At 52.9% G+C, this 27,649-nt stretch overlaps 1 protein-coding gene and 1 pseudogene across 6 annotated transcripts in view; one reads left to right on the top strand and one right to left on the bottom strand.

Annotated features, from left to right (window-relative positions):
- Tenm4 (teneurin transmembrane protein 4) overlaps window positions 1-27,649 on the top strand; it is a 707,062-nt gene that overhangs the window by 86,693 nt on the left and 592,720 nt on the right. The gene's annotated exons all lie outside the window — the stretch shown is intronic.
- Window positions 18,248-18,839, bottom strand: LOC101571855 (annotated as a pseudogene).

The following is a 27,649-nucleotide window of genomic DNA, read 5'->3' as shown; positions in this document are numbered from 1 at the left end:
GGCAGGCAGGCAGGCCTCCTGTGGGGAGGTGCTGCTCCCTCCGCCGGCCCAGGGCCTGAGCGCAGGTGAGCCTGGAGTTCACAGAGAAGCAAGCCCTGTGCCTCTGTTCTTGGCTCTGGGCATGGTAGAGGTCCTTGAGTGCTTGTTCCCAAGGTGGAGAGGAAGCCATGAGGATTTGGCACAGTGTGGGTCTAGGATTTTTCTGCAGGACCAGTGGAAAGATCGTGGTGGGTTTGTGGGGGAGAAATGGAGAGAGGCCTGGAGGATTTGTCTGGAGACTCCATTTGTGTAGCGTACACATTTTAGATTTGAGATGCATTTTATTTGGGGGTGTTGGGGACTAATGGAAAGGACACAGAGACTAAAGCAAGCCACGATCCCTGATAATGCTGCTTCTGATTTTGGAGGGGGATGGGCAGTTCACAAGGAAGATTCTCCTCCAGGGTTCCCCGCTTTGGTTTCAAAGGGGAGAGAGTAAGACCCAGAGCCTGTCAGGGCCCTTAGGCAGTGGTGGGAACTGCTGCACGACAGGCAGACGGGCAGCAAGGGGAGCAAGAGATGAGATGAAACAGGAGGAGGCAGAGCCTCACGGCCCTGGGGCCCAGTCCTGCAGGGCAGCATGGGTCTCAGGGACCTCCCCATTTGTCCAGTCAGCATCGTATAGGTGTGTGGTCTCCAGCCACTTTCAGATGAGCTTTTCCCCTGGGCCTGCAGTGGTCATAGGAACTGGTAGGCCAATGTGACAGGTGAGTGGAGTGCGACAGTCGGGGGCTAAGTAGGTTTCCCAGGACAGTCACCAAGAGACAGGAAGTGAAGCAGCACCGCGCTGCTCTATCTCCGGTTCTCTGTTGCCTCCCTCTAATGACAGCAGTGACCGAGCGCAAGAACTTGGCCTTGTGACAGGAACACAGGGTGCTCTTTGCAGTGGTGAAGATGACAGCTACCGCTGTCCCAATCCCCACCCCACCCCACACGCCACGTTATTACAGTTATTAAGGCTACTCCTGCCACAGTGAAAGTTGAGCGCTGGTGGTGTGCCGGACATCGTGCTAGGCATCTTTCTGCATTCACATTTGACATCTCTGGAGGCAGGGATAGTTGTCCTTTGCATAAATGAAGTAACCCAAGTAGAAAGAAGAGACTGAGAGCATGAAGGTGGTTGGTGATGATGTTGGAGCCGTGTGTCCTGGGCCCCTGGCACCTGAATTGCCGTGTGGCCTTTGTTTCATCTGCTGTGTGGACTGCACTGAGTGAAGAGCAGAATGTTCTCTGGGGCCTGCAGCTGCTGGGTGAATGGAATAAGCTGGAGTGGACATTGGGGTTTTCTTTGCAATTGTGTCCTCTTGGCTTCTCTTACGTCTTCACCTGAGACCAGGTGGCCAACACGCTCTGGAGGAACAGCCTGCTTTTTCTGTCAACTTCATGGACTCCTGTTATAGACTTTCCCCCTTGGGAGGGATCGAATGGTCTGCATTTCATTAAGCCCCAGATGCTGTTGCTCGTGCCTTTTGAGCCTCATTTTAAAGAGTAGGAGTCTCATTTGGATGTGCTTCCAGTGCAGTCCATTTGGAAGTCCTAAAGTGGATCCCATTAAAGTACAGTCCGACGAGTGGCATACGTGCTGTGGTCTTACAGTTAGGCTCCCTGAGTGGAATCATTGATTAGATGTACTAAAACAGAGATGATTTAGTTAGTACCAACTATTTGCAAGAAGCTTCTCCGCAACCTGTGGAGCAGGTACTGAGTTTGTCCTTTTGTAATGTAGGAAGCTAAAGTTTGGATCGAAAGACACACCTCAAGTCCAGCAGTGAACAAGACTGAACCTCATTCTCTCCCCCATGAACTGTGCTTTTTTCATAGATTCACATTCTGAATGTAAAACTTCACGTGCTTGGGAAATGAAGACTCTTGACATGCTGGATGTTGCAGGCAGGCATGCAAGGGAATAGATTTAGTACAGGATGGATGCATAATTCACAGAATTATCTTACGGTATTCACCCAAAAATTCAAATACATAAGAGTGCAAAAGATCTGTGCACATACTGGAGCCCCAGAGACTCAAGCTGAGGCCTGGACCCCATGGCAATGTCCTGTACAAACCCAGCCAGAGGCCTGGAGTCCACGACAAATGTCCCATGCAAGTCTGCATCGAGGATCTGCACAGGGAAGGCCCAGAAGCCAGTGGTGGAAGCTAGAAAGTCCGTGCCAGCAGGCTGAAGGATCTGCAGCAGCAGGCTGAGGGATCTGCACCGGAGCCAGGAAGTGATGCTCGAGGTAGCGACCGGGGCTCCCCGAAGAGAACCACGGCCATCCTCAGTGACAGTGAGGACCTGTGCTTCTCTGGCGTTAGACACCGCTGGGTTCATATCAGGAGAAGCTGCTCCAGGAGAATCCACAGCGCACCTTCTTCCCCTCCACTCCTCCTATGCTGTTGGCATCACCATGCTCATTCAGTTCAGCTGGGCATGTCACGCTGCACACTAGTTAACCCACCACGCTGGGCAATTAGGTCTCTTGTTATAGAGGTAACAAGAGAAATGTGCCTTAGACAGTGTCCGGACTTTTTTGATCTGAATTCTTATCATTAATAACCAAATAATAATATGAAATGTAATAACACTAATGACTTGAAAAACAGAGAAGAGATGAGCATGTAAATGAGTATTTAAGCAAAGCACGACATTTGTAGGACTTCTATGTAAATACAGGAATAAGAAGACCCGACAACAATGAACATCCATTGAGAAAAAGGCCCATGGCATGCGAGAAGAATGAGACAAAGAGAAAACACCCATGTCACTTGGCTTTGTTCCCTCCCCTTTGGGTTCGGAAAACAGAATTGAGACAACACCAAACGGGGTGGGAGAAGAGTTGGAACAATGAACGCACATTGCCAGCATCAGCTGGGTATCTTGTTAGCATTAACCTGATGCATTGCAAGTGAGCTGCAGTTAGAACAGTAATTACAGTAAATGGAATCCATTTGGAATCCTCCAGCAACCACGAGCAGGGAAGAAAGATGAGCTGAAAAAAATCCATTACCCTTTGGAAGTTATGGAAGCTTCGGATGGCAGTGATTTCTACTGTGAATTGCATCTGACGAAGAAGCCGCGATGTGGATGAATCCATCTCAGCTCTCGAGTGTGTTTAGACGGTAAATAAAATGAATTACCTAGCCATTCCAGCCAAGTGCAGTTTCCTGAAATATTTGTCTTGGTAATTTAAGGAGAAAATTTCGGTAGGATTGGGGAGGGAACCTGCGTGCTCTGCTTCCTGCCTTGGGCTGCTGAGTTTGCTTAGTGAAATGAAATTGCTGTCCCGGAAGGACCCACGGGAAGGACCTGGGTAGACCAGAGAAGGCGCAGAAGGATCCTGGCACCCCGCAAAGGGCTCCGCTTGCTTGAGTGCTAGTCAAAGAGAAGTTTTGTTTCCAAAGGCTCCCGTGCCAGTCCATGTGGCCTGGGTCTGGAAGGCTTCTTCTAGGGGTCCCTTGAGTGCTGCGCCTGGAAGTCCCAGTCCATAACCAGCTAGAGTTGAGAACCACCCCTAGGCCTTGGCCCTATTCCCTGGCTTTCCTTGCAGCTGGTCCTCTTTGCTCAGACCCCACATACACACCCAGGGCAGACTCTGGCTTCCCGAACTCATCTCCCCAGTGCCCAGGAAAAGGCCTTCCTTCCCTCAGCTGCTGCCTCACGGAGCCCACCTGCTCTGAGCGGCCCCTGTCGCCAGGCTGGAGGTCATGGTCCAACAGTTCAGTAGTACTTGCTCTGGAAGTTGCGAGACTTGGGTGAGTGAGTTTTCATCAAATTCTTAAAGGCCTGCTTCTTTCCAGGCTCTGTACTAGATCTGAGAGCACCCTGGGTCCGTTTGTGTGGGTGGGATCTGGGTTGCCTCATTGATAGAAAGCTTTAAAACTGGGGAGAAACAAGGGTGAAGGAGAAATGCTAAAAGCAGCACGTCTAGGACGGGAGCAGGTGGGCACGCAGGGCCTTGATGCCCTTACCTTTGTGCCCTTTGAGAGGCCAGATCGCCCACCTGGCAAGCCTGGCTCGGCCCACAGGTCAGAGGCTGGGGAAGCGTCTGGCCTTCACCTCTCACCTTCCGCGAAGGGCCCCAGATGGTGCCCTGCCCTTGGACATCTTGTTGATTGAGTTCCAGGCCAAGAGCTAATTAGCACTGGTAACAAGCTCGTTAGATTTTCTGAGTGCACAGGAAAAAATCAAGGTAGTGGTGGGCAAGATAATTCCTGGTCTCCATGCTTTTTTTTTCTTTTTCAAACTTGGCCACATGACCTGAACTTAGATATGGAGTCCCTTTTGTAAAATAGCAAATGAGATGAATTAGAAGCATTTGATTCTGACACCCACCTGGCTGCTTTATGTCACATACCATGTCAGCTGCAATGCTCAAGAGGAATTATTTGTCATTCCTGTTTGACTGCTGGGAAACTGAGACCCCAGAGGCAAAGCTCAAGCTCTGGAGTCAGTGGACCTGGGGGAGAGACCTGCTCTAAACCCTGTCCTTTGCGACCGAGAGCCCCATTGCCACACTTCCTGTGCCTCTGCGGTAGTTTCAAATATCTGCTGCAGTTGTAGGGCTAAATAGCCTGCACATAAAGCTCCTACTCCAGGGCTTCGCACAAGGCAAGTGCTATGTAACTGTTCTTTCCTGCTTTCTCCAGGACCTGTAAGAGGAAGCTGTTCTCTTTCTCCATTCCTGGCCCCTGTCCCCAAGCCAATTGTGGTTAGACTGGGTTACAGAGAAGCAGGCTTCATGATGTTCATGGTGAGCTGGCGGTACCTGGGCCTTGACACCTCAGGCAGGGCCTCCTAAGCCCTGTGACTCGGTCTGCTTGGGTGGGGACTGAGGCCGATGGAACCTTGTCCCTCAATGCTGCATGGGCGCTCCCAGCACCGCAGTTCAGGCCAGGGACAGGAAGGAAAGTCTCATGTTCATGCAAAGCTGTGGGTGTGAGGGGTACCGGCAGGGGCGGGAGGCGCTGCAGCAGTCCTGGGAATGGTGAAGACGATTAGCCAATTAGCCAAATTTAGTGCGGATGAGTCCTGACTACATGCTGGCCTGGACCCAAGGCCCCCAGCAGAGTGCTGCCTGTGCCCCGGGCCCACCTGGGCAGATTTGGCAAGTGCTGTGTGTTCTGCTCTTGGATGCTTCCAGTTCATTGGTTAGAGCACAGCCATTGCTTGGCTTCTTCCATGTAGTGATGGCCGATAGCCCCTGGCCCAGGTAGGTGGTTGGGAGGTCCTGGCCTGTCAGCTCCTATCCTCTGACTGCATGAGAGCAGCCAGCAGCTCCTTGCTTCCAGGGACCCTGAGGTTTGTCCTCACCCGCCGGGTTCCCTCTTTCCTTCACTTTGCATACCCTCCTGCGCACTGTGCTCCAGATGCCAGTCCTTATGTGGTCCTGTGACCTTTGCCACAAAGCCCGTGGCCCCATTTTTCCAGGCCTGCCCTTCCCCATGGAACTTTGTCCCTCCCACATGCCCTGCCCCAGTGTCCTCTTCTCATTGCGACCCATGACAGTCACAGCTGCCTGGCAGCCAGGAGACAGCTTTTCTGGGAATCCCTTCATCCGATGTCTGAGACCAGGCAGCACCTTGCTCGGGCAGTCCCCTGTGGACATGGGCAGCCCAGTACTGTGTAGTGGGCACCACAGCAGCCTGGGGGCCTTAGTTTCCTTGTCAGTGGTGGTAAGACCACCTTGATGCATAGGCCTGGGGAGGTTGCATTCAGAGCCCAGGGCTTTGGTGCCCATGCTTTTGCCCCACCAGTGGCTCTTGGAAGGGCAGTGCCCACTGTATAGATGAGGAAACTGAGGCTTGAGGAAATGGGCTTGTAGAAACCTGCAGGCTCTATACTTTTTCCATCCTAGACTTATTCCACTTTGCAACATCCTCACCAGGAAAGCCCAAGAAATGCAAATAAAATGCTTGATGTTATTGTTGCCAATAACCTGATTTCTTAGACACTCAAGTTTGCAAGGACAGACATTCCATTTCTTCTCTCCTTCAAACAGTAGGGCTCTCTGAACACCATAAGTCTTGATAAGGACCAGGAAACCCTGGTTCAGATGTTTAGCTCCTCTCAGCTGTTGGAACTCACACAAACCTGCCTGACCTAGACACTGGAGATGAAAGGTAATCCGACACCTGCCCTGTAGTCTGTGACCTTTCTTTGTGGTAGAGGAGACTAACCCTGACACATACATGCCCATAGAGTATGTCCTGGGTCTAAGTTCAAGCTCTTTTACATAGCAGCTAGGCAGCTTTCTTTTGGAAAATTCTTAATTGCTCTTGGGCTTTAGCTTTCTCATCTGTAAAATGGAGTAATTGTGCCTGCCCAGCAGCACTGTGGTAGGATTAGAGGCGTTAATACATGTGGGTGCTTCAGGCAGGCCCAGCGCATGGTACTCAGCAACTTCCATTTCTTCTCTCCTGCAACCAGTCTGAGGTCAGCAACACAGCAACCAGTCTGTGAAGCCCCAGTGTGGTGTGGCACTCCGGGGAGCCTGGGATGGTGGTGATGGCAGGAAGTCCATCTGCCTGTGCACCTTGCTTCCTGCTGCTGTGACATAGGACCCGAGTGGCGTGCCTTGAAGCAAAACGTGTCTATTCTTTTACAGCTCCACAAGTCAGAACTCCAACATCGGTCTCACTGAGGCAAAAATGTTGTAGGACTCGTTCCTTTCCGAAGCACCGAAGAAAACCCACTTCTTCGTCAGTCAGCTCCTAGACTGCCTGGGACTCCTGTGGCCTCTGTTCCCCTCTTGACTCCTTCTGACCTGTTCATTCATCCTGCTACTAACTGTAGCCTCCTGTCCCCCTCTTTAGAATCGCTTGTGAGGGTAGTAGTCTCACCTAATCTCCCCGTATCAAGATCCTTCTCCCAGGCCAAGGTTTTGTGAGTTGGGATGTGAGCATTTTCTGGTGGCGCATTGTGGAGGTCAGGGGTGGCTTTCTCAGGAGTCGAAAGTGTCATCTGACTCCTGACGAGTGAGTTTGAGGTTGCTGGGCAGCCTGTAGGAGATGGCTCTCCAGACAGAGCAAGGACACCAGCCTGGAAGGAAAGCCCCTGTGGGTGGGGCAAGGTGAGAAGCTCATGGTGATGGGAGAGCCCAGGGGAGTGGGGGTAGGATAGGGTGAGGTGATGGTGCGCAGGCCTTTCACGCGACAACCTTAGAGTAAACATGTGAGGTGTGGCAACAGCTGCTAGAGTCCTCGGCATGAAAGTGTGGCATCCCGTTCACAGATTCCTGGCTGGCCCAGTCTAGCTGGCCTCAAGGCTATCGTGTTGCCGCCTGGCCCTGTGTGTGTCTGGTCGTCAGGAGTGGGTGGTCCTTGGGCCTTCACAGTTGTTGCCATTTTCCACCCTCAGCTGGGCTCCAGAGCCCTCCCAGAAAAGCTCTTCTGCCCCACCCCAAGCCCCACCTCTCTAGCCCCTGAGCCTGAGGGCTGCCAGCCGCACAGGAATGTAGGACCAGACCCGAGGCCCAGAGACAGCAGGCGTTTTCTTCCTGTATCTCCTCAGCAGAGAAGACTGGGAAACTGACATTCTCATAGAAATAATTTTTCAATTTCTTATAATAGGACATAAAAGTCGGCCCAGGGAAATTGATTCCATTTGGAGCTCCCTTTGTAGGACACTTTATCTCCTATTGCGGCCTCTGTATTCCTGCAGTTTCTGAAGCCTGAGGAAGTCTCTTTGAATTTTTTCTTTCCCACCCTGGCACAGGCTTTTGTAGCTCAGCTCAAGGTCCCCACTGCGCTCTGGCCCCTGTGCTGCTGGCTGTGGCCCTCCTCAGGCCTGGAGAACCTCTCCTAGGCAGCACACACCCAGCAGTGCGCAACTCGCTGGTGGCCCCACAGTACCCCAACACAGCAACCCATTCTTCACTCGTCCTCTTTACTTTTCTTCTCTTCCCTCTCCTTTCTTTTCTTTTTTTGATATCAGCCTCTTCCTGTTTTTCTTTTTTGCTCCTTCATTGCTTTTTCTCCTTCCCCTGTGCCTCTTTCTCTGGGGTTAGAGTTGTCACTTGACAACCATGCAACCCATCAGATTGTTTAGTCTTTCTGTGCCTCTTTCCCTGGGGTTAGAGCTGTCACTTGACAACCATGCAACCCATCAGATTGTTTAGTCTTTCTGGACCTCAGCTTTCTAGTCTGGAAAATAGGCATACAGTTGTGCCCATGCCAGCCCCTGGGGGAGGGGATGTGCAAGAGCAGGGCTGGGCCTGCCGCTCTGCCTAGGTGCCCGGCCCTGGCCTTGGCCTAAGCAAGAAGGATGCAGTGCTGATCCCGACTGTGCCGCCCGGTACTCCCAAAGGCCCAGCACCTTGCGCTCTACCCAGACTCTGACCCGTTCCCAACCTTGGTCTGTGCTGGCGCTTGATGGAGGCAGAGTGCGTATCTTCGCCTGCTCAGCAGATGTAAACAGGTCTGCAGAATGTGTGTAAGGGCATACTGGCCACAGGTGTCCACTGAGCCTGGCATCTTTTCCTCATGGGGCATAGAATGCAATGCCAGAAGATGATCACCTCCAGCTCTCCCTGTGTGGCCTGCTGCAGGCCTGGCCCTTGAGTTGGAGTCTGGGGAAACCAGTCAGGCTGCGCTGGCTGCCAGATCTGAGAGGAGCTTCCCTTCAGGGACCGTGGCTCCTGTGACTGAGGCCACCCTCAGGGTGGGCTGAATCGCGTGTCAGCTGTGTTCTCAGGACTCTTTTGGACATCAGGTGTTCCCAGCAGATGTGCCTTCCAGCTAGACGGTATTCTCCTGCAGTCAGGGGACTGAGGCTTGGTGAGTGTCACTTCCCCATGGGTTATCTGGAACCTGAACCCAGGTCTGCTCAAGGCCTTCAGGCCCTTTGGCCTCAGGGTTGTCAAATGCCTGGCTCAAGGTCATCCACCAAGCTTGGAGTACATAGCTCCCTGGGCCACCTTCCAGGACATTTTGTTTTTACACGTTCTTTATGAGGTGGCTCGTGCTTCTGTGAGGCCCCACAGCCTGGCGCTTAGGCTGTGGAGGAAGAAGTAACAGGTGGCTTAATGTGTGCTTTCCACCTGTAGGGCAGCCTGGGGTGGCTGAGTGGAAGACCCCGGGTCCCTGGGGAAACTGGGGCTGAGGATGAGGTCCCTTGCTGGCGATGCTGAAGAGAGAATTTGGGCATCTGCTGCCTGAGTGGTGGTTAGGCCACTCGTTCTTCCCAGACTGACTGAGGACTGACCCCCAGCTCAGAGCAGCTGCTGCTGACCAAACATTCTTAGAGGAGGAGGGTGTGAAAATGTGACCCAGGCACCCGTGTGATGCAGCTCTGCTTGCTGTCTCTGGGTGAGACTGTGCCGGCTGCACTGGTGCTCAGTGGGTGAGCGAGTCCTGGCTTGGATGAATAGATGGAGGCCTGATCCCACCCATGTCTCCAGCATGTGCTGTGGGTGCACCCTTTTCTGGACTGTGCAAGTGTAGCAGTAAACAGGGGGGCACTGTCCCTCCCGCTCAGCAGCTCATCTAGGGGAGAGGTGGCAGAGAAGTAGATGGGGCAAACAGGTCTGTCTCTTCTCTGCCCGGGGCTCAGTGGATAGCTGAGGACATCCTACTGCCTGAAAACTCCAGAGGTCTGATGAAGACAGAGGATCTGCCTAGACGGGAGCTGGGATGAACCTTGACCGAACTGTGAGAGGCCAGCAGGTCTTGGCATCTGTCCATGGCTCAGGTGCTCTGACCGCCAAGTGCAGTCATGGTATCTTCCTTTCTCCCAGCCTGGGCAGGGTCAAGAATGACATCAAATATAAACCAAACACTTGGGGGAAAGAATGGCGTTAGTATAAGGGATAAGGCAGCAGGGTCTTCAGAGGAATCCACTAGAATCACCCTGTCTTTGCAGCATTCCTAGGGCCCCCAAGGAGGAGCTATGGCCTCTCTGTGGCCTCTTTTGGGCTTCTCCACTTCTCTGGAGGCCGCGTCTATTCTCCATAGATTATGATCTCCCAAGCTTTGGCTTATGAAGGCCTGTGATAGCCTTGCTGACCTTCTTAAGCAACCTGAGAGTGTCACTGACTCCCTTTGGCCCCCCATGCTGTTGACCAGCGCCTCTGCTCCTCAGAGCCAAGCCCACACCAAGAGAAAAACCTAATCAGGTGAACCGCAGGACACTGCATGGTCAAGGGGTAGAAACCCCGTAGGATGAACAGTAAGATCACGTGTGAGAACACATGGCCAGGCTCTAAGTAGGACATTTGCTCTTGGACAGTGTTCATGGTGGCAGTCACCATGAGACATTTGCAGTTCATCTGCCTCTCTTAGGTGGCTTCAACTAGTTATGTGTTTCATTTTGTTTTTTAGGTATCTAAGGTTTTTTTTTTTTTTTTTTTTTGTACACAGTAAGGATTTAAGTGATTACTGTTTCTAAAAAGCCCTGGTAAATTGTAAGGTGCAGTATGCATGTGAGGTGTGAGGATCTCCAGCAGGTACCAAGAAAACTCAACTGTTGCAGTGGCTGCCCTGGCTAATCTTAGACCAGCTTTTTTCTCCAGGGTTGCTTGGTCACCTCCCTGTTCCTCAGCTGTCGGTTTTCCCTAGGCCCTGGGAAGACAGTGCCTTGAGTGTGGCTTTCTCAGAGTGGCCCTTTGTTGTGTCCCTGAGTGGGGCTAGGTGACTACGGTTTGTCCCATCCTGCTGGGCACACTGGCTGATGCCAGCCGCTGGGGGCCCTGGGCAGATGGCCTGCAGCAGGACAGGCCTGTCCCTGGCTGTCTCTTCCTCCTGATGGTTTCAGAGAGAGAGAGGCCTTAAGGGTGGAGAGAATCTCGGATGTGTTGCGTCCCTGTTGGGCCTGGATCTTTACATCCCTTGACTTACTGTGTCTTCATAATGATATTAGCAAGGGAGCTTTATAATCCCCATTTTATTGATGCAAGTAATGAGATTAAGTAATTTGCTAAAAGTAGTAGAAAAAAAATGAGTGTTCTCTGGGCTCCTTGGTGCACTGTAGTGGTGACTTAAAGCACACAACCATCCAGTTCTTTGCAGTACCAGGGATTGAGTTCAGGACCTTGCTCTTGCCAAGCAGGCACTTACTCGACTGAGCTATCTTCCCAGCTCTCCCCGTCCAGTTCCTTGTAGGCGCTGAGAATGCTCTCTTAGTCTCTGGATGTGAGGCTTTACCAGGCTGGGTCTATTCCAGGTCCCTCTTCTGCCGCCCCACGTGAGGACCTGGAGTTAATGACTAAGGAACAGACCTCAGGAGAGAAGCCTGCCCCACTGGCCTTGGTGCCTACAGAGGCATGCCCGTGCTCCAGATGTGCTTTCCAATCCTGATTTCAGACTCTGTTTTTCTTCCTAAGCTTGGTAGAAGAAGGATGCACATGTGCTGAGGGCCAGAGAGGAAATGCAGCCGTCTCTCGGTGGGTCGCTGCCTTCCTTGCAGTGGTAATCAGCTTGCTGCGTAGCAAACTAGCTGTTTCCTAGCAACGTCAAGTGATGTCGCGGGATGGCATCTATTTTGAGTCTTCTTGAAGTGACCGTTGACTCTCCCCAAGTGCAGCAGCTATTGCTTTATCTAGGGAGCTTTGCTGGTGGGATCCTGTGGCCAGGCTGACCCGGACTGCATCCCCAGTCCAAACAGTGCTCCTCGTCCGCTTTCTTGAACATCTGTGTACCTGTTACATCTCACCACTGCCTGGGAACCCACATTCCAAGACGTGTGGCGTGCATCCAGTACCTCCGGAGAAGGCCAGGTTCCTGTCCTTGGGGAAGTCGCAGCCACAGTAGCAAGACGCGCTTATGGCGAGCCCTGTGGTCAACACTAACAACAAGGCAAGAATAAGATCAAGCAAGGCTGGGATTTTTCAAAGGAGCTCTGAGGTGAACCAGGCTTTGAAACATCAATAAGAGTTTTGTAGGCAGATAAAGAAGATCATGCTTGCTGGAGACTGCAGCATCAGGCAGTACCCGAAAGGCATAAAAGAAACAGAAGTTAGTGACATTGCTGACTAATCCAAAGTCTCTCCCTTGTGACGTTAATGGTTATCATTCAGAGGAGGGATTCTTCGTGGAAATAGGAAATTCAGGCTTAAGATGAAAGTGACCTTCCATCACAGGCCCTCTGGGCCGCGTGCAGTGTGCGAATGTTTACTGGGATGTTTTGAGGTAAAATTATTGAAAACATTTCTTGGGTGTCCGGATCGCAGGACACTGAAGCCGCCTCTTAGCAGTGGAACTCCCTGCAGCTTACCCAGGGAATTCTCTGGCCTCTGAGTAGGCTTGCTTACTGCGGACGGTCAAGATGGACAGGTGCCAGCTGCAGGGAGTCCCTGGCAGCGTGGGGTGTGGGTGGGATTCCCCTGTGGGCCATGGGCATTGGGTGAGGTTCTGAAGTGGAGTACTGTGATGGGTAATACTCAGGACCCAGAGCCTAGGCAGGCCAGAGAGGAGGGTCTGGTGGGTTGTTGAGGTTGGGGATGTAATGACAGTTTCTCTGTGGTGTGTCTTGCTATGCATATGTGTCACCTGCAGTGGGTCAGGTGGCCTGAGACAGTCACATTCAAACACAATGGTAGGATCTCCAAACAGGTCCATGTGGCCCACAGCGGCGTTCTGCTGGGCTGGCGGATGCTGTAAGGTGGTCCTCTGTTCAGCAGCAGTTCAGGCTGGCAAGGCCGCTGCAGTCTGCTCTGGTTCTCGTGCTCATTTTAGTTGAGGCTGTCACTGTTTGCTCTCTGACACAAGCCCTGCTAGGTAGTTAGTAGCGTCTGCTGTGCCCAGTGCTGCCAAGCTTGGGAACCACTGAGATGGATCATTCTTCACACTAAGAAGGGTAGAAAGCAGCGCCATGATATTGGATCCAAGACAGTCCAGCGCAATAGTCCCATTCAGAGGAGAGGAAATTTAGCATTGATGAAGCCCCTTGGGAGAGAGAAAGCATTGGACTCAGAGACTGAGTTTGTATCCCAGCTCTGCACAGTTGAGGACAAGCCACTTAATCTCCCTGGGCCTTAAGATTTCTTGCTGGAAGGATTAAAGCACCTGCTAGCAGGTGCAGGGGCCAGGGGTTCAATCCCCGGACCTGCTGTGCCGGGCCCCCAGGGCGCACTGAGACCTCAGTTGAGGCTGGGTGTGGTGGTGCACACCTGTAATCCCAGCTCTTGGGAGGCACTTAACAGGTGGGTCCCATCTAGTAGTGGGACACTGAATACCCTGTAAACCCTTCCCAAAATATATTTAAAAAAGCCCAACTTGTTGGAAAATGCAAATAAGAATTACACAAATTTTTAAATGTTTATATAATATTGTTAAAGTTGGCTATATAGGTAGTAGTTTCATTTTTCTCAGGTCTTCAAACTCACCGTCCAAGAACAGACATGGTTTTGTAGCAGCACTGTGAAAACAATTTTCACGGTTTCGGTCAAAGACTTGCTTGTGAGGAGGCAGCCAGAAAAGCTGATGGGAGCAGCGCCTCCCTCGGTGGCAGGAGACGGCTGAGTCAGGGGCGTCACTGCAGTGCATCTCATCGAGCTCTGCTCAAAGACCACCTCCCCTTATTGCCCAGTCAGTGGCCCTGTCCCCGCATTGCACATGTGGATAGACCGGATAAACGTGCAGCATGTGTACTGCTGCATGCTCTTGCCGGCAAGTCGGGGGAGCAGAATGGTCTGGAAGGAGATCACACAACACGCAGAGCAGAGAGCCCCAGAAGTTGTGACCCAAAAAGCTGCTGGGAAGTGTACGGGCAATGGAAGGGTAGGGTCCCTCAGCACCAGAGCATCACCTGGCGTGTAGTAGGTTCTTGATATGTATTTATCAGAATCAGATGGGCAAGAAATGAAACGAGCCGACCTTTTTCTGAAACCCCTCTCTGTCCCATCCCAGTGATGACTTTGGGGGTGTCACTGCCATCCAGGTGTCAATCGCAGGTGAGTGTTGGGAAGACTGATTGCTGCGCCTTTCTAAGTGAAAAATCAATGCAAAGGTGTGTTAACTGAGCACTGGGTTTCCTGCCTTGGAGGTGCTCAGAGAGGCTCAGCCTAGAGCCCGGCTGTGCTCCCTGCTGGCAGCCAAGAGAACTGAGCTGCCACGTAGGGTGGACAGGAGGGCAGGAGCCGATCCTGAGACCAGAGCTGCTGGCGCAGTATGAGCTCTGCAGCCCTGGAGAAGGACACACGTCACTGAGGTGTGGACGCACACGGGCAAGGAAGCCAGTGTCAAGCTTCCTCATGGTCAGTGATTTCTGTTACTGTTCGTGGAGAGCCATGTCCAAAGTGCTCTGTCTCAGTTTATCCACATATGCAATGCAGGGACAGTGGCATTGAACCTGTATTGGCAGCGTCCCATGTGAATGTTGCTTGCATAAAGCGACAGGGCCACAGTGAGCCTCCAGACCTGCTTTGCTGGGCCTGCATGGGGAGCGTCGTGTCGGGTCTTCTGCCTTCTCCTCTTTCCTCTTCCTCATTCTCTTCGTTTAGAGATTTCATGTGAATGTTCAAGTTGTACAAGTTGCTTTGAACGAAGGATGGAAAGGCGAGCGTTGGTGGTGCACGCCTATAGTCGCAGCCATCTCAGGCAGGAGGACCACATGTTCAAACCCAGCCTGAGCAACTGTTATGGTTTGTGTGTAGGTGTCCCCCCAAGCCTCCTGCAGTCGTAGGGCGGACTTCTAGACTTTGTGATTAGTTTATGATCCAGGGTGGGGATTCTGGGTGTGAGTGATGCTGGGATTATGGGTGTGAGTACTACACCAGGCCTGGGGCAGATAGCCTGGATCAATGGAAGGGAGACACACTTGCTCTCTGTAGCCTTTGTTGCCTCTATTCCTCCCCTTTGTTCTCTTTGCTCTTGATGCTGCCATGAAAGGCTGCTCTGTGCCGCTGTGTGCCACTCTGCCTTGGAGCCAGCTGAGTATGGACTGAAACCTCTACTAACTGTGAGCTAAATAAACCTTTCTTTTCTTCATTTTGAGTGTCGCGTATTTGTCCCAGCAATGAGAGATGAGTAACTGAGTTAGCAACTTAACAAGAACCTGTCTCAAAATAAAAAACTAAAAAATGGGCTTGGGATATTCCTCAGTGTGAGGGCCTTGGGTTTAGTCTTCAGTTAGACAGACAGACGGACACAGACAAAGACAGGAAGAGAGAGGAAAGGTAGAACGAATGGGGTATTTGCTACTGGAGACCTCATTTCTGCCCGGGGGCTTCCACAGTTTCCCAGCATGCCTTTCCACTTCCAGTCATCTCTTAGAGCGGAGGTCATGCTTGCCTGCCAGGTGATGAAGCCAGCAGGTTTGTGGCCTCAGGCCTTTGGTAAGGCCTTGCCCTACAACCTGAAACACATTCTTCCCACATGAAAGGCACTACAAACATGGCCTGGAGTGGTAGCCCAGGCTTGAGCCTGGTCTCCGGCCACCTCGGGGTTTGTCCTTGTCTCTGCTACCAGTAAGTTCATGAGTGTATCATCTCTGGTCTGCGTCCCATCGCCCTTGCTACGTGCGTAGAGTGGAGATAATGCTCACACTGCTTTGCAGTCTGTGGGATCACCGCAAAGAGCACAGGGAGCAGCGACTGTCGTCCCTGAGGCAAGCCGTCCCCGTGTCACACCAGGCAGTGTCTCCTCGGCTGGCTGCATTGCACTGTGGCGCACCTGAGCCTCAACACAGTGGTGGCAGAGCAGGCGTCCTTTCCGCATGAGTGGCAGAGGCTGCTGGAGCTGGGTGGCGATGTCGCAGGGCGGGGCTTGCCAGCCAGGAGGGCTGCGGGCTCCCCAGGCCCCAAGAGACGGCCTGCCCTGGGTCTGCAGGAAGCACAGTCATTTACCAGGGCCATTAGGCTCCATTTGGCATCACACGATTTATGTCCTTCCCAGGGTGAGAGGGAACTAATGTGCCACTTACATTTGTGTAACATTCAGACATGAGTTGATGGGATTTTTCTCCCCTGGTTTTTGTTGATATATTTATGTTTTCCTTTCTCCTGCTTGGTCCACTCATTGCACTGTGGACAGGGGGAGCAGGACGACACTTCTCAGAGAGGGCATGGCATGGCCATAGGGTCACCCCACCCCCGTCTCCTCTTGGCATCTAGAAGTGAGGCTGCCGATGTGCTTCTCTCAGTTGGAAGAGGAAGCGGCGGCTCAGGCGCTGCAGAGAGCTGTGTGTTGGTGACCACAGTCCCTGCGTGGCAGGAGCAGAGCCGGGCTTAGGACCTCAGCTCCAGGGATGAGCTTCTGCGTCTGTCAGCCTGGGAAACAGTGTTAGCTGTGGGCGCCACAGTACCCCTGTTTACTGGTCAGGGACTGTCCCTACGGGAAAGAACACTTGGCACTGTGCTGTGGTTGGCTTGTTCCATCGGGTAGTTACGCCCCTGCCCAACACCTTCCCCACTCTGTCCTGCATCTCAGTGCAGGATTTCTAACCCTGTCTGCTCCTGGGAGACCTTTCTTCTCCTAGCCCCTGGACAGGGATGGACAGATCAGATTCCCAATTCTTGCTTGAGTTTCACTTTGTGTTGTTTTGCTGCAGAGCTTGGCAAGACAGGGGTGGCTGATGTATCCCCAAGACCCCCTGTGATATCCGCTGCCTCTGGTGGGAAAGCAGAGACTGACCAGCCCTCGGCTGGGTGGCGGCAGCTGCAAATGTCAGTCTGCCTGCTGGATGCTGTTTGAATCCGGTTGAGCCTCGAGCAGGCGATGCGTCTGGCTCCCTTGCTTGGGGCTCTGAACTGCGTTTCCTCATGTGACAAATAGACTTCGTGGTGCTCTTGGCTCGTGGGCCTGGACTCTAGAAGCTGCTCTGCTGTTTCCTGTGTGACTCACAACTGTCCTTACAGGGAGTTCATACAAGTGTTCCATTTTATGGGTGAGGCAACTGAGGCCACTGTGCTCTTGCTTCTGTTCTTTATTAAGCCCTGTCTGCACAACAGGCTGAGCACCTAGTGCTGGGAAACAGAACTACCCCAGGTCAGCTCCCTGGGAGCCCAGGTCCTCAGCAGTGTGTTCTTTTCCCCCAGGCAGGGACTTCTCCACCCTTCCTGCCAATCAAGGTGCAATCCTAGCGCTCACCCTGACTCCCCGTGTCCCCACCCTCTCCGTCCTCTGTCAGCAAGTCTGTGGGTCCCATGTCCAGACCCGCCGGTATGCGGGCACTTGCTGAGCACCACCCTTCCCAGTTCTGCCGCATGGACTACTTGCCTTTGGCAGTGCTGGAAGCATTTATACCGTGGAAGTGGGCACACAGCCCTGCCCCTCCCGTTCCTGTGCATTTCCCGGCATCCTTGCCCGAGAGTCTCCTCTTAGGAATTACTGCTCCTGCCGCTTCATCCTGGGCTGCTTGCGTCTTTTCCCTCAGCAGGTTCTGTTCAGCTTCTTAGCTGCAGATCTGCTGTCTGTATGTGGCAAGGCTGCTGAGAGCCCGTTAAACCATGTACATCCGTTCCTGTCACTCTGGTTTTAAAATCCTTGCATGTTTCCCAGAACACTCAGGATAAAAACCCAGCCCCTTGCGGAGCTGCACTGCCTCCTCAGCCTCCCCGCCAGCCTCTGATCTCATCCCCTCGTCCTGTCCCTGCTGTCACAGCCTCTGACACCGGGGCCTTCTCACTATGATTGGGAAACACAGCAGCTTCCTGCCACCAGCTCTGCATTGCTCTCCCGCTGCGTGTTGTGGCCCCAGGTCCTGCTTGGCTAGTGTGCATGTTTCCAGGTCTTCTCAGACATACCCCCTGGGGAAGGCTCTCTTGCTACCCCACTTCAGTCCCTGTCACCCGCAGCCCCTCATGGCCTTGGTGTGTACTATTCATCTGCCATCTTTCCATGAAGTGGAAGTTCTTTATTGCCTGCACAGAGGCTGGGGTTCACCTATGCTTAGTGCACATTGGATGAAGCGAAGAAAGTCTCACGTCTGCAAGAGGAGCTGCCTCTGGAGAGGGTAGCTTCCATTGCCTGTGGCTGGCCGTGCCTCAGTTTCTCTCAATCTTTAGAGCTCCCCACTGTGCCCTGAAGAAATCCTCCCTTTTTTCCTCATTTCCACATTTGTAGAAGCTGACAAAGAAGTCTCCATGCTGCAAGGGAAAGGTGAGGTACATGGAAGGGAAATAAAAATCTGACTTTGGCTAAGGTGGCCCCTTGCTCAGGCTTCTCTCTGGCTTTTTTTTTTTTTCTTTCTGCAAAAGTGTTTATTTTCTTTTGGTCCAAGATTTGGGAGGGGGCTCCAGGAAGGTGAGAAAGCTGCCTAGTGGCTAGGGGGAGAGGGTTAGACAAAGCCCGTAAGCCGGGTGATGCAGGAGCCCCTCAGAGACCGCCAGGCTCTGACCTCCTGCTCGTGTTTAAGGATGAGCCTTTCAAAGAGGTACTCGCCCAGCCCAGCCTGGGGGCCTGCCAGCCTGCGGAGGTTGGTGAGGTGGTCACCTATCTTCTTGAGGAGCTTCACCTCCTCATCTAGGAAGTGGTTCTCCAGGAAATCACAGATATGGCGGTCGGTCTTGGCAGAGCCCAAGGCATGAAGGTCCAGAAGAGCTTGGTTCAGGTTCTTCTTCAGGGCCAAGGCAGCTTCCATGACGTCCAAGGTTTTGCCCTGCTCATCTTCAGATGGTTTCTGCATGTCTTGAAAGAGTATACAGCCGCCGCGCCAGTTTTGCATCTTCAGGAGATGCTCGGCACCCTCATGTTTCTCCTTGGCCAGCTCACGGAAGAAATGGCCCACGCCCCTCCAGAGCCACATCGTCTCGGTCAAAGTAGTAGCCCAGAGAGAGGCAGGTGTAGGAGGCCCGCAGGTGCTGGTCCACCAAGCAGTTGACAGCAGCCTCCACCTCGGTGGAATAATTCTGATGACTCTGAGAGGTCATGGCTGTTAAGGAGCTACCCACAAAAGAACGGTGTTGTCCAGTCCTGGAAGGAGGCGATAGGCGAAAAGATGGTCCCGAAACTTCTACCTGGAAGGTAGACGGGAAGATGAAAGAGGGAGTCCCCGGGTCTGTTCCATCCAAACACTGTTGAAGCAAAAACAGATCCGCGGGCCCTCTGGACGCACCACTTCTCTCTGGCTTTGAGAAACTCAGCAGCGCCTGCTGGGGCTAAGCCGCACCCTTGGTCTGTGGCGCTCTGGGAGGCTGGCAAACCCCGTGCACCTGGGCGCTGACTTCCTCCTCCTGTCTGGGGCTCCTCCTGCCTCCCTCTTAGCGTAGCATCTGGCACAGCAAATATGCAACATGTACAGAAGAGCTTAAGGCAGGGTGAGGTGTGTTGTGGGTACTCAGGAGCGTTGTACTTCTGCCAGTGTACACCACCAGGGGAGCGGGGGGTTAGAGAAGGGGGGCCCTCACTCTCACTGCTGATTGAGCAGATCTCCTTTCCTTTGGTCTGTGCCCCACCACCACAGCCTGTACTCTCTAGCCGGCCCCCTGAGCTGACCCTGAAGGCGCCACGGGATGACGGCCATCCTGGAGTGCTCCCTGCCACAGGAATAGGAGCCACAGTATGAGGACAGCGTTCCTGCTGTGTGCTGGTGGCGGCATGTGGTGATAGACTATCTGGTCATCGAGGGAAAGTGACCGTCCCTACCTGAGAAGGAAAAATGAGTTGGAGACCAGGAAGTGAGGCTACATTCAGCACCCGCGCCTCTGTGCTTGGCTGCTGGCCAGCCCCTTGACTCTTCACCTCCAGGTCCTCTGGCCTGGCTGCAGGAGGGGCAGGGACCACGCATCCTGCATCTGTGAAGCGTCAAGGGGGCCCTGCACTGCTCCTCCTCCCCAGTGGCAACAAGTTCCGGCTAATTTATGCATCGGATCCAGAAAACAAAGGAAAACGATGTCTTCGTGAGGAAGCCTTGCGGATAATCCAGCCGTGCTTACGGAGCCCTGTGTGCCGTGGGCCGCATGGGGCTGGGTTGTGGTGGGGTGGCATCACGGGCGCTGGAGCGTGCATGCCCTACACCGCACCCTGGAAGCCTTTCCCCTCTCAGTCATGAGTGAAGCCCCAAACCTGCCTTTCCTGGGCACTTTCCTCTTTTGTTGGCGTTCAAGACAGCGGTGGAAGTGGCTGGCTGGAGAGAGGCAGCGAGGTCTCGGAGGTGCCAGGCTGGAGATCCTTTCCCCAGCTGCTGCCTTTGCCCTGTCTCTTCTCCATTAGTCCTTGGTCCTTGCAGTGGTGTTGCCTTTGTGCAAAGGAAACAGGACTAGAACCCTCCCACCCCCACCCCACCCCCACACGCACTGAAAAAAATCTCATTTCCAAATCCGTTGCTGCCCTCGCTAAGGTGCCTGACTGGCTCTGGGTAGCATATACCATTCACTGGGACTCCACCTTTTTGACTGTAAAATGGGTTTGTGATGAAATATGGCTCACTGAGTTCTGTAACTCGCTGTGGACTTCAAATCGGGATGTCTTAAATTCAGTAAGCTAATAAATACGTATGAGCTTCATGGAGGATTTGGTGGTGCTGGGGATGGGTGAGCTGATGAATTGTAAAGTGGCCTTTTACATTGTGCTTTCACGATTGGCCCTAAACCTTCATTTACAGCAGAGGAGCAAAATGAAAGGTAATTGACTCGCAGACCTCCCTCCTTGATTCAAATTAAGCTTCACCATCATCTGGTGGTGAAGCCCTTGGCCTCTGTCTTAATCATAGTATTTTATTTCTATAGAAATGCAGTATCCATTAAAATTATCTATTTCTGTGGCAGTTAAAATTTTCAGCGCAGTCTTTTTGCTTCACCTTCTGGCTGACTTCTGTGACCTCACTTGACTAAGGCTGGGAGAAAATGTCTTTGTGTTTGCAAAGATGAATGTTTTGTTTTAAGTAACAGGACCGGAGTGTGGTTCAGTTCAGAGCAACTCATATCTGTATTGAATATTTGCTGCAGTTGGAGCATTCGGATGGGAGAGGAGACTGAGGAGGAAAATGCCCTGCCCGGAGGGAGCTTTCACTGAAGCTTTGCATTTGTCTGTCTGTCAGTCGGTCACTCACTCGCTTGCTTGCTCGCTCGCTCAGTCAGTCACTCAGTCTGTCCTTCTGTCTTTCAGTCTTTTTTTCTGTATGTCTATGTTTTGGTCTTTCGGTCTTTCTGTCTTTGTCTCTCTTTCCTTCTTTTGACTAATTTATTGGTTTGTTTGTTTCCTAATTTATTTATAGTGAACAGATACCAAAATTCCTATCCGGCTGGCCTCAGAGTGTGGGGACAGAGGTAACTAGACATGGTCCCTGCCCACAAGGGGTGTCGTCTGGCTAAGGAGCCCCTGGAACTGAAAGAGCCCAGGGAATGGGAGAGGGCTAAGGGTGCAGTGCCAGCTCCACTCCCACCCCTACCCCCGGTCAGAACATTGGGGCTTTGCTGAGGAAGACCTGTCTGTGCCTCCCTTCGGGGTCTGCAGCTCTGGTGCTGGAACCTGTTACCTGGATCTGCTGCGAATGGTGCAGGGGCACCGGATGAGAAGCGCAAGACAGGGACGGTTCTGCAGGAGACCACGGGAAGTGCCATGTAAGACCAGTGAGCCAGTCCTGGGCTTCAGGGGAAGAGGAGGCTGGGGCTGGAGCTCACAGGGAATCGCAGGGTAGGAAGCCTCTGCCGAGGGCCTGGAAGGCAGAAAGACACTTCAGGGACCCAGATGTAATAAAAGAAGGCCCTGGGGCCACCGCAAATATAAGCAGAGGCACTGTTTCCGTCTTCTCATTGTTAAGACAAAATATCTGACATCCAAAGTTAAAGGAGGACAGGCTTGTTTCATCTCCCAGTTTGTAAACATTTCAGTCCACAGTTGGCTGGCTCCACGGCAGAGCACCATGGCACAGGGGCATTGCAGAGAGCAGCAGTCCATGGCATGGCAGGCAGGAAGCCCTGAGCAGCAAGGGGCGGCGGTGGCGGCAGCAGCAACAGCAGCAGCAGCCGCAGCCCGCTTCCCCCTTTTACCTCTTTTAGGCTGCCCACCTTTCGGGTGATTCTGCCCCCATGCAGGGAGGATCTTCCCATTACCCAAACCCAGCACTGTGCTTAACAACCAGTGGATCAACTTAGTAATCGCACATCCTTAGCTCCAGCATCACACAGCCACCTCTGAAAAGCCCCGCCTGCTGCGCGAGGCTGGGGGGGTGTATCTAGATACAAGCCGTGATGGGCACGAAGTGTGTCGGGTCACCAGGTTAACCTCGGGTGGCCTGCTTGAGCTGGGTGATAACTCACATAAGTAGTAGCTGAGCTGCCAGGGGCCTGAGGACCATCCAAATCTGCCGGGAGCTTATGCCTTATCCTGTAGGCTGAGGAGTTCAAGATGGAGTTGGCCAGGCTCTACTTGAGGCTTTAAAAAAAAAAAAAAAACTTGTTGATTGCACTATCTTAAGGAGCCTCTTCCCCCCAGCATGTTCCTGGGATAAGGCGCACATTTCCTCCTGGGGGTGGTGGCTAATATTAGGCACATGGCCCAGAGCGGGGGTGAGAGGAGCGTGTAGCCGCAGTGCGGGTGTGCACGCTCAGGGAGTTCACAAAGCAGCGTGGGTGCCCAGTTTTCACATTGCCCCCCACCCTCCCACCTGTGTGAAGAGTCCCTAATGGAGCTGGTGTCTTGTGCTCCCTTGGGGATCACAGGAGCTGTGACAGTGGCACTACCCATGCTGCTGGTGTGGTGGCACCCCATGGGTGTGCTCACAGGGACCTGGGGGCAAGCCTGCAAATCTGCCACGTCTTTGACGCTGTACACTGTAAAATAGGGACAGTAATTTTGGCATGCTTAGTGCCTACCAGATACTTGGTAGGCTGGCGTGATGCAGCTCTTGGGTCACCATGACTAAGCAAAGTCGCAAAGTGTGCAAGGTCACCTGGCTAGCACTGTGTCGCGGTGGGGCTGTGTGATGCTTAGCACACCTCAGTGACCATTTCATCTTCTTCCTTTTCTTTCTTTCATGTTTGTGAGCCGGGGTGTCCATGCTGCTGGGGGTGAACTCCTGGCCTGGCCAGATCCTCTCACCTTGGCCGCCTGAGCAGCGGGCACTGTTGGCACGTGCCATTGTACCTAGCAGCAGTCCTTAACCCAGCACTTCACAGAGGAGGGCACAGATGGGGGCGGCATGTCACCTGTCCACACTACGTAGCTGGTGTCTGGGAAAGCCAGACTTCTCCCCATGCAGCCTTCTTTTCAGTGCACAACACAGATACGCTGGTGACACGGCAGAGGGAGAACTTTGGATTCATTGGGGCATCTGTGAGCTACAGTTCCATCTTGACCACCTCCTTCTCTGAGGGCCCTCAAACTGAAGTGGTCACTGCTCCCTTGCAGCACCCTTGAGGGGACTGAGTTAGCCCGTGACAGCCCATGCCAGGTTTCTCCCAGGTGGCAGCTGCGCTGTGAGACCGTTAGGCTCTGGAGGCTGGGGTTCCCCAGAGGCACTCAGCAGGGGCTCCTTCTACTCCCAGGGTGGACAGAGCCAGTCCAGCTGGCTGGCTGGCCCCACTCCCCGCAGCCTTCATTGTGCCCCCACCCATGGGCCAGCTTGGGGAGTTTCAGCACTGACTTGGATGCTGTAGATGGAGAGGAGGACCAGAGCAGGCAGGTGTCCTGCTCCTCAGGAAGGCCTGCCCCTGCCCCTGTGGCTGTTGGCATTTGCCAGGCCTTTCCCCTGGGGGCTGAAAGTCCAAAGCTGGGCTTCTCCTGGAGCAGACTCTTTGACCCCACCCCTGAGTTTAGCAGCTGGTTTCTTGTGTTTGCCTGGGTTTGGAAACTCCCTTTATTATGTTCTCTGTGTCCCCTCTGTGATCCTTGGATGCACATGGCCTCTGGGGACGGTGTCAGTGCTTCCTACTCAGGCAAATCCACCATAGCCGCTAGTCCCTGCGTGAAATCCCCTGGAGAACCAGGGCCAATAGGATGTGTTTTTCTCTCTATCTACCAATGTGTCCATGTACCCATCTGCGTCAATACCTGTATCTGTGGGAGGCATAGGCCAGGCACCATACTGTAACTATATTAACACATAAAATACATATGTATGTATGTGTGCTTGCACAATACATATATTTCTGAGAGAAAGGGAGGGTGGGATTTACTGTAGGGCTTCAGTTCACCCAGTTGTAGATCTGGCAAGTTCAAAGTCTGCGGGCAAGGCAGGCCGAACAGCCTGGAAGTCGGGATTTCTGCACTGAGTCCTAAGGCAGTGGCACCCTTGTGTCTTTCTTGGGAATCTTTGATCTTTTCTCTTAAGACTTTTAATGGATTGGATGAGGTCTGCCCACACTTTGGAAGGTAATCTGCTTTCCTTAAAGTCAACAGATTTTAAATATTAACCATATCCACAAACTGCTTCCTAGCTGCGTCTAGACTAGGGTTTGAACTATCAGCTGAGCTCCACTGCCTAGCAGGGTTGACATGCAAGACTAACTAGTGTCACTGCTGGAATGCCCTGTTGTAAAAATAAATCATTTTCTTGAGATGCTCAAGGGCCTGGTGGTGGTGCTGTGTCCTCAGACCCAGGACAGTCACCACACATGGGCAGGGAGGTGTATCTGAAGAAGAGCTAGGTCTTCCATGCACCAGAGGTGAAGGTGCTCCGGTGGGGCAGTTTGAAGGTTGACTCCTGCATCCACTTCTTCGGTTCCTGGTCCGCTGAGTTGCCTGGCCACATTGTCTATGTTAATTTTATGCTGAGTCCTGTATAAGGCCTTCTAGGGCCCAAGGTGAGGAAGGACAAGCATGTGCCTTTGGGACTTTATAAGCCCATTACAGTAAGTTCTTTGTAGCAAATGGATGACTGGTTATAAGCTGTGTTTTAAGGAAATGTCATTAGCCTGAACAGAGGCTGCTTGGGTGGTGAGTGCTGTGGAGGTCCATCATTTCAACCCAAGGGCTCTGTGTGAGCATCCAGCACATGAAGATAGCCCTGTGTGTGTAGGAGGCTTCTGGGTCAGAGGGCATCTCAGCCCGAGGGCAGGGTGGGGCAGAGTGGGGCCTCCCACCACCACCACAGAGCACAGCAGGGGGCCATCCAGACTGCCTGCTGGTGCTGGGTAACAAGACATGGAGTCATGAGAGGGCTTAGTAGGAGGTGGCACAGAGAAGGCACGGGCCAGTAGGACGAGCCCACCACGAGCCATCCTGTGAGCTGTCGCTTTTAGCAGTTCCACTCCCAGGAGGTCTGCATGACACGGGATCTCGCATCTCTAGCTCCACGAGGTCCTAGTTTGGGCACCACTGAGCACACCCTCCTCTGCCTGTTCCACACACCTGCCCTGTGGCCTGGTAGTCCCACAGGGCACTGGGACAGCTGCCATCACTGTCTCTGTGAAGTCAGGACATAGACCTGTTAGGCCTCTGGCTTCCCCTGACCCTGACTAGCTGCCAAGTGGAGGAAGGCTCGGAGACACGTTTTGTCCTGAGCGTCCTGCGGTCTTTGTGGGCCTTTGGGACAGCTGCTTATTGACAGGCCCGGTGAGCTTCTGCCAGCTCTGCTGACAGGTCCCAAGTCATCTCTTCTGTTGCTGTTATTCCTTGTTTGTGTCGAAAGTCATCGCGGGCACCCTGTGACAAGTTGCTTGAACTCGGACAGATTGCGTTTTTCCTCCTGGCCATGGCAGCCTCCTGCCTCGCTGCAGAAATTGGGTGGTTAGCCTTCTTCCTCCTGCCTGAGGTTTCTTGCTGCTCTTTTACATCACCTTCTCTGATGAATCATTGGGGACGCCCAGCCGTCAACAGCCTCCTGTAAGCCCTTTCCACAGATCGGCAAGTGAGAGTGCTCCAAGGAGAGGCGTAAGCAGCGACTGGGAAGTGTTGGAGGCTGTTTATCTGCCTGAAAACCGAGCAGCCAGCCGGGACGGGAGGCCGTGTAGGGGCTGAAAGCTTCCTTTCCCTTTCCTTGCGCGGCTAAGGACCATTCACGAAATCACCCTCGTGCTGGGGTGGCTGCCACATCCAGACTGGACGCTGCAGAGGATGGGCCCTGGCTACAGACCCCTGTCGTCCTCCTGGCTGAACAGAGGCCCAGAAAAGCAAGGGGCCTGCCTAATGTTGGATATCCAACACGTGGCGAGCCAGTTCTCTTTGCAGCTCAGATGTAATCGCTGCTCCTATACACACCTCAGAATTCTTGGTCATCTGTGTGTGAAGTGTTTCCCGATCTCTCTGAGTCTGTTCCCTCCTCGCCAGTCAGTGCTGTTCCTACTTTGTTGCTCAAGGTAGAAAGGAAGAGGCCTAAGAAGCCTGCTCACAGAGCGCGGGACCCAGTCCTAGCCACACGGACTTGGACTCGCAGAGCCTCAGGATTTTTATCCCTAAAGTGAAGGCTGTTGGGAGGATTTGAAACCCTGAATTTCAGCAGGGACCTAGAGATTGCATGTACATGTTAGCTTGGTAAGTTATCATTATGCTTTTCATCATTTTTGGTGCCCTAGAAGCCCTTAGTAATTATTTTTTTTTTCCATTTTTATGGGCAGAGTTGCATACATGGGGCTAGATCAAAGGACTGGGGTGTAAACAGACATAAGTTTGAAACACAGCTCTGTCATTTATTGGCAGTCTGAGGCAGGACGAGCTTTTCAAGAAGCTCCTTAGTTTACTGATCTAAGAAGCGGGATAGCACCCATCATACCTTGAATGCTTGGTGAGGACTAGAGATGCCTCACCTGTCATGTCATTTATGCTGAAAATTTTACAGCAGTAATCATGTGTTTCTCAGCTGTTACTTTTGAGTGATTTTAAAGTCATGCTCCTCTAGATTAGGAGCAGGCAGCCCTGCCCACACCCCCTGCTTGTTGCAACAGGAGCCGTTGCCTGTGATTTAGATAGTTTGCATCATGCAGCTCTGCCTCATCATCCTGCACTGTAGGAGCATGATGAAAAAGCAGCTAACACGCACAGCCCAGGGGTTGTGGCCAAAGGGGCCCCAGCCTTGGGCAGATGAGCGCCGGCTCTAGGCACGTCTGGCGGCAGTCCTGGGCAGGGCACTGGGAGGGAGAAGCTGCAGATGGGGCTGTGATCTCCCTGCCCTGCTGAGCTGCCCATCGCAGCGGGAGGTAGGTGTGCAGCTGCAGATGAGGGCGCTGCCCCGCGGGCAGACTACACGCGGGAGCGGGCGCCCACCTGCTGAGAACATCTGGTCAAGTGGCGGCAGACCCAGGCAGGGTGGACTCTCAGGGGCTGGGGATAAAGCTTCGGGAGGGCCAGGTTGGAAGGCTGCTGCCTGCCTGGGGCCATCCTGTTTGGAGTGGTGTGGTGTTACCAAGACGGTGTGCCTGCGTCTTTATAATACAGAGGTGACGTCCTACTCACATAGGAGCCTGGTTTGGTTGTGCTGCTCGCCCTTTTGCTGTGTTGTGGAGGAAATGAAAGCATTTCCTGTCCACTTGCGCAGACAGCCAAGACTTCATGTCAGACTGTCCGTCACTAGCAGACTCTTCAGCACTGCCCAGGCCGCCCACAGGAGAGGAAAACTTGCAAGTGTTTGAATTCATTTATGTTTTTACTTATAAAGTTGTTCGTGTTGTATGAACCCATTCAGTTTTATTGGATTTTTTTGTTTGAATATTGCTAAACAAAAGAAAAAAAAAAGATGTGTTCCCTTAATGCTTCCTTTATGCGCTCTGGGTTCAGTTTAGGTTTCTGGACACAGAAGAATGAGCCAGCCCTGCTGGAGTCCTCTGAGGAACAGGCTAGCTGCTCCTCCTCCTCCTCCTCCTCC

This window comes from Octodon degus, unplaced genomic scaffold (genome assembly GCF_000260255.1).
Source record: "Octodon degus isolate 3935 unplaced genomic scaffold, OctDeg1.0 scaffold00049, whole genome shotgun sequence".
NCBI lineage: Eukaryota > Metazoa > Chordata > Mammalia > Rodentia > Octodontidae > Octodon > Octodon degus.
This window is presented reverse-complemented; position numbering and strand designations above follow the sequence as displayed.